General features: G+C 34.6%; 1 long non-coding RNA gene across 1 annotated transcript; it reads right to left on the reverse strand.

Annotated features, from left to right (window-relative positions):
* Positions 1-2982: 2982 nt before the first annotated feature.
* On the reverse strand, positions 2983-6162 carry LOC110712731. The gene is made up of 2 exons (XR_002509686.1): positions 5664-6162; positions 2983-3201 (listed from the first exon to the last, which is right to left on the reverse strand). It is a non-coding gene; the product is annotated as an uncharacterized LOC110712731 (long non-coding RNA).
* Positions 6163-7540: the final 1378 nt, after the last annotated feature.

Below are 7540 nucleotides of genomic sequence, written 5' to 3' on the forward strand. Positions count from 1 at the left end.
TTCATTTGTTAGATAAGTGGCATCGAAGCACATAACATCCCCAAAATCTTTACATGCTACCCGACTCCATGCATCGACCCAGATGACGTCTTTCAGGCAACCTTTAGCATCCAAACGATGAGCGTGATAAAAATTGGAATTATCGGCTTGCATATTTTCAAAGTAACACATCATTGCTGCAGCGTCACCGCCCTCCATTTTAAGCCTCCTCACCTTATACACCTCATGTTGAAGGTCCTTCACACTAGGTAACACCCTCTGGTGAGATAAACCTCTGTGAATTTGAGATACGAGAATACCCTATTCGTAAAAGTTAAGTAACTGCTTCCGAACAACAGGCGTGTTATACTTCAATCTATACTCCTTCACCAGCTTAGATTTGCCTGGGATATGATTTTTATGTTCATTGTTCACTTCTTTTATAACCCATTCACCTTCCTCATTGATACTAGCATATATCAAAGCACCACTTTGGCACTTTTTGGAGGTCCTCTTCCCCTACTGTAGCTCATCTTGTCCTATAACCCCATTTACCTTACCACCACACCCGGACACTTTCATCGCCTTAGCCCTCTTCTTAGCCTCCCTTAGCGCCCTCATGTTAGGAGCACCCCATCATTCACATCTCCATCTTAACACCCTACACTCCTTAGGTTTCTTTGAAAAATTTCCTTTAACGCGAGTAACTCGAAACCCTTTTTGCTCGGCTTACTGTTTATAATATATCTCAATATCCTGCCAGCTTCTAAAAACCATACCCACCCTCAGTGGTTCTACAACGGTAACAACACTAACCCGGTTGTTAGACACAGTTGTTTCAATTGTTTGGATCGGAGATGAGTATACAACAAGGTTACTACTTGGAATTTCTTTCACAACACGATCAGGGGTTTGCAACAACGACTCACCAACGACGAAATCAACCATGTTATTGTTAGGCTCAGTACTAACAGGAACACAAGTCGTCGATTTGGAACATATGAATTTAGGGTCATTATCATCACCCAAACTAATTCCACTAACAGAAGTAACAACATCTTCCTTTATTATCCCTTCACCTATAATCTTATCCATAGTTCAACACACGTAAAACAGATCTACCTACAATTAAAATTGAGTAATTTTAATAAACTTACAAATATAAATCAACTCATTATATATCAAACCTTAATAAAATCAAGAAAGGTGATATGATGATGAACTTATGTGGGGCTTGATAATCGCTACAGAGGCTATACCATTTCAACCTACAATTAAAATTGAGTAATTCTAATAACTTACAAGATAAATCAACTTATTATACTTTAAACCATAGGAAAATTTCACAAGAATAATCCAACCATTAGCTTGTTCTCCCAAAATACTCCAACGTTTTGATTAACCTTGAATAATCCTAATTATACTACTTATCTTATCTTACCGAGCCTTTTGACCGGTTACCTGAACTTCAGGTTACTTTTTTATTTTTTTTATTTTCCTTAATTAATTTCCCCCGCCTTCTTCCTTCTCCCCTCTTTAACTTATTCCAGCCATTAACAATGGCTTCTTCACCTATCTCAACCTTGCCGCCACCGTGCACAACCTCACCTCACCTCACCTCACTGTCAGCCTAACCCATTCCTATCCACTGTCAGCCTAACCCACTCACCACAACATCCATGACCCACCCACAACCTCACCTCACCTCACCACCTCCGCCACCACTAACCCCACCCAAACCCACTCCCACCAGACTCACAACCACCAATCCCACCTAGTCGTATACGTTCATACCCGAATTCACCAACCCATACCCGAAACCCCAATTCTACCTACCCAGAACACGAAACCCCAACTCCCACCAATTTCCTTATCTTTTCTCCCTTTCAATTGAATTTTGGGCTGAATTGGGCGGCCGTAAGCCGTTGATATTGTGGATACTGTTTTCGGTTGTGGGTGGGTCATGGATGTTGTGGTGAGTGGTGATGTCGGTGGTTGTTTGTGGTGGTTCTAGGTGGTGGTGTTTGTAGTGCTGTGATGGTTTGTTGAGTGGTGTTGGTGGGTGATAATGGAGGAAGGAAGAGGAGAGGGAAACAAACAGAGGGTCGGGGAAGGAGATAGAAGGGGTTTTTTTTTTTAATTTTCAGAATTTAAATTTATTATATATTTAAATTAAAAATAAAAATTTGACCAATCAGAAATTGCCACGTGGATGGTAACTGGTTAAAAAGGGTAAGGTGACTTGCTGGGGTTGCTAGGAGAAAATATATAGTAAACTTAGGATTATTCAAGGTTAATCGAAAGGTTGAATTATTCTGGGAGAATGAGACAAAGGTTGGAATATTCTTGTGAAATTTTCCTAAACCATAATAAAATCAAGAAAGGAGATATGATGATGAACTTACTTGGGGCTTGATAATCACTATGGAGCCAATACCATTTCCATTCTCCTCTTGAATTGCTTATCTCACTCGTACAACAATAATGCATGATTGCTCCTCTTGAAAATTTGAAAGGTGCAACAGTAAACTAGAGTAACTAACCATAGTTAACAAGCGTTAGATGGCAACTAACGACATATTACTTGGCATCCAAATGTTTGCCTAACGGTGCAAATTAAATGCAACTTGTAGGTGAGCTGTACAAAATACTTGAACTAAGGGGCACGCTTTTTCCATACATTTACAAGAAATGCCATCAGATAAACGAAACTTCGTTAATCTGGGGCATGAACTTGTCGTTTTTTTTATGAACAAAAATACTCCCTCCGATTCAAAATAATTGGTATTGTTTGTTCTTATATAATTGATACATGACCAAAGTAGTAAGGGGCAACTAATACTATTTTCTTTCGATGTACTAACTAATAATAAATACTACCTCCGTTAATTTTTATGTGCAACTTTGGAATATTTTATATCTCACAAATAATATCCCAAAGTTGCACATAAAAATTAACAGAGGTAGTAAGAAATAAGAGACAATAGACAACCTTTGAATATAATTGCGGAAGCATACACCTAAATCGGAGGTATTACCGCCACACTCAACAACTTGTCAAGTGTTAAGGCTTACAAAAATCTCAACAGTTACAACCCAATAAATCTAAGTCAGCTATTTATGCAACTTTACAAACTCGATATGAAAACACTAATCGATCACTTGAGCTCCTTTAGCTCCTTTAGCTACGATCACTTGATCAACCTGTTCAAACAATCTTGACTGCTCACCATTAAGGACAAATTCCAAAATAGATCGTCGTAGGGCCACCATAAGAAAAAGACATGGCAGTAAACACAAGTAGCATAACAAACAAACACACACGTCAGCAAAAGTTGAGTAATCACCACATATTATAATACAAAGAATAATATAATAATTAACATTACTAGGTCAATTAAACAATGTAGTTAAAAACTACATTACACATTGTACTCTGAAAATAACCTTTGTCTGCCTCAACCTCGAATAAATATGATCATTTACTCAATTAACTCATACATCCCATAAGTCTGCCATGTTCTTTATTCTATATCTAGCCTTGGACATGGGTAATTCAAATAACAAACCTACAAGTATAAAAACTTGAATACTCTCATAACCAGAAAAACACCTTAAACTAGACCACATATGGGTCAATCCCACTGTAGGGGACCATAGAAAAATAAAGGGAAATTTTCTTTGGTGAACCCCAATTTTTTTGTTTTCCAAGTGGTAAACATTCTTAAATTTTATTATCAATGGTAAACCTAAAATTTTGATTACCATTGATAAGTGTTATTTTAATAAAAATCCTAAACTATGGTTAGTTAGTTATTTTTTTAATGATTAAATAATTATAAAAGTAATTTTTTTTTAAAAAAAAAAAAAAAAAACCAAACCCCTCCCCCACCCAACCTAGCTAGCCACTAGTAGGCGGCAACCCCTCTGATCCCCTACCGGCGGCCATTCCTCTGCCGGAGACACCCGACCTCCCCCAGCGCCGACGACTCCCGACCTCCCCCTCCTTGTCCAGCGACGCCTAACCTCCCCCGCCCCACCTTCTCTCTTTCTCCCATCCTGATATCTCCCCCGCCCTACCTTCTCTCTTCCTTCCCCTCCCCGATTCCGACCACTAACTCCCTTCCCCTTCCTAATTCTGGCCACCCTTTCCCTTCTCCTCCCATTTCTTGCCACCCCTCTCTTTTCCTCCCCGATTTCAACAACCACCAACCCCAGCACCAGCCCGCAACACCATTGAAATTAGCGCTTCTACTGCTACTCCTCTTCTATTCGCAAACACACCACCCACAAACGATGCCCGCAAATTCCTCATTGGTTGTGATTGTGGCTGCGAATAGGGGTGCTTTGCGAATTGCGGTTGAGATTGGTGGGAATTGTGGTTGCGATTGGTGGTATTGGGCTGCGATTTTGTTGCGGCTGTGAAAATGGTTAGGCATTTGGTGGGTAGCAGTAGCAGTTGGTGGTTTTGTTGTTGGAGATGCAGAGTGGAGCGCTGGTGGTTGGAGGAGTGGTGCATTGGTGGTGTATTTGGGATTTCAATAGGTGGTTTAGGGGAAGGGGAGGGGCTGGGCGATCGGGCTTTGGGTCAGAAGTGTACCGCCGGCACCGAGTAAATCCTCTGGCCGCCGACGGGGGTAATGGGTGGTGGTGTGGTTGCTGTCGGTGAGGGGAGGATTTTTTTTATTATAAAAAATATTTCTAAAATAAATGTTAAAAAAAAAGCTAACTATGGTTAAATATTTAGTTAAAATTTATGATTAGTGTTATATTTGACTTAGTATAAAATTTTAGGTCTACCATTGATAATAAAATTTAAGAATGTTTACCACTTGGAAAATTAAAAAGTTGGAGTTCACCAAAGAGAATTTCCCAAAAATAAATAATAAAGATTGTACCTCATTCTTAACTCAGGATTATTATCTCCTTACCAACATGCCTAGGACTAAGGTCTATAATGCCTAGCCTCAAACAAAAAACAAAATAATAACGCTCAACCTTTTGATCTCATAAGTCGATCAAATAATTATTCGCAAATTAATTTATAATATCTCAATAATGGCACAGGTTTCCAAATAACATAACAATTCGATTCATAAATATCTCAACTCTTAGGGCAATAAAACTAATTCCCAAAATTAATTAATTCTCAACCCAAAAATAATATTAACAACTCTAATCTAAAACCTCAAATATGATACTATATATTCAAACACAATGCCTCAATACAATTATGCTAGTAGACTACCAGAGAGCAAAAGGTTACATCAAATAAAGCCACATAAACTAAATTGTACATGAAAATCATATACGGAATATATCAATATTCATTCAATTCCACAAAGTCGCAGACCATCAAATACATAAATTACAAACATGATTGTAGTATAATTAAACAACAAAATATGATATGATTAAACAAAATAAATTATATAATCAATTAACTCTAAACAAATTAAAATCGTGTGATTACACATAATATTGAGATAGTGTGATTACACATAATAAACAATACAACCAAATTACTATCAAACCACTTCGAAATATTGAGATAGTGTGATTACATATAATAAACAATACAATCAATTTAATCAAATATCTCCAAAGAAGTTTGTGTGATTATATATAATAAATAATACAATCAAATTATAAACAAATGATATAAAGGTTGATGGTGTGATTACCTTTCTACGAAATACTATCAACTACTATATTGAAAGAAAGAAGTAGATTGACTGACGTCACAATTCCTCGCCTTCATTATACAAACATCTTGTGGGCTTTCTTTACGATTCAATAAATAAGCTAATGGAGATTGGTGAATGAAACAAAACTTAGGAAATAATTTTGGGTTTGGTTGATGAATCCGACGCACACAAGAACAAGAAAACGCTGGCTTCGGCTGCTTTACTTTTTTTTTTTAAATAAAATAATAATGTAGGGTTAGAGATATAAATTCTATCAAATAAGATAAGAAAATAAAATTTTATAGTACACAACTCTAATTTTATAATTTGTAAAATCATAAAATATACGGATATTACACCTACTAATTTAGGACTTGTTACATAAAGAAATAACAAGTCAAAAAATAGAAAAGAAAATTAAAAAAATGGCATCCCTCAACAGCTTCCCCAATTTCATCAATGGTCCCATCGCATGTTTAAATGTGAGTTGGTAAGCCTTATTTACGTTCACACTCATTGTAATAACTTAAGTGCGTTCTATACCTGATTTTTACTTATTTGAACTTATTTGATCTTATCTGATCTTATCTTAACTTATTTGCCTTGTTAGAACTTATTTTAGTTATAAATTAAATTGGGTAGTCCTTTTTAACCCTTATCACAACTTATCTCAACTTGTTTTTCCTGAAATTATCTTATCTGAACTTATTAACTCTTATCTGAAGTTATATGAACTTACTAACCTTGAAATAAATGGAAATAAGGTGAACATAATAGGGCCTAAAGGTAAATGTCGTTAATGGTCTTAGTTGGTGTTGTGTAAGGACTTTTTATGCCTATAGTAACTTATATGGTTATATTACTACCTCTGTTACAGGTTATGTGCAACGATTTGACATAAAGCAGAGAAGGAAAATGTCTAATCGTTGCACATAACCTGTAACGGAGGTATTACTTTACTTTTTTTTTTTGTTAGTAAACTTGTTATAATTACTAAAAAAATAAAAATTGCAAACAATTTTTTGAGAAATCAATTATATTATACTAAAGGCGAAGCTTAGAGAACACTTGGCAAAATATTATAAAAAGTTTTCCCTCCCAAACCACTTACTAAAAAAAACTTATTTTAATTAAATTATGACTTTTAGTTTGTATAAATAAAATCTAAAATAAATGTCCTTAAATATCAAATTGCCCATTATAACTATTACATGTTTAATTAATTTCTTTCACAATATTTCATACTTTTTATTACTAAGTCTATTCCTTCAAAAAAAAAAAAAAATATTACTAAGTCTATTTATAATATTTATATCCATTATTTTTGGTAAAATTTATTGTCATTAGAATCAACAATCAATTACATTATACTAAAGACGAAACTTAGGGAACACTTGGCAAAATATTATAAAAAGTTTTCCATCCCAAACCACTTACTAAAAAAAAAACTTATTTTAATTAAATTATGACTTTTAGTTTGTTTAAATAAAATCTAAAATAAATGTCCTTAAATATCAAATTGCCCATTATAACTATTACATGTTTAATTAATTTCTTTCACAATATTTCATACTTTTTATTACTAAGTCTATTCCTTCAAAAAAAAAAATATTACTAAGTCTATTTATAATATTTATATCCATTATTTTTGGTAAAATTTATTGTTATTAGAATCATCAATCAATCAATTACATTATACTAAAGACGAAACTTAGAGAACACTTGGCAAAATATTATAAAAAGTTTTTCCTCCCAAACCACTTACTAAAAAAACTTATTTTAATTAAATTATGACTTTTAGTTTGTATAAATAAAATCTAAAATAAATGTCCTTAAATATCAAATTGCCCATTATAACTATTACATGTTTAATT

This window comes from Chenopodium quinoa, unplaced genomic scaffold (genome assembly GCF_001683475.1).
Source record: "Chenopodium quinoa cultivar QQ74 unplaced genomic scaffold, ASM168347v1, whole genome shotgun sequence".
Lineage (NCBI taxonomy): Eukaryota > Viridiplantae > Streptophyta > Magnoliopsida > Caryophyllales > Amaranthaceae > Chenopodium > Chenopodium quinoa.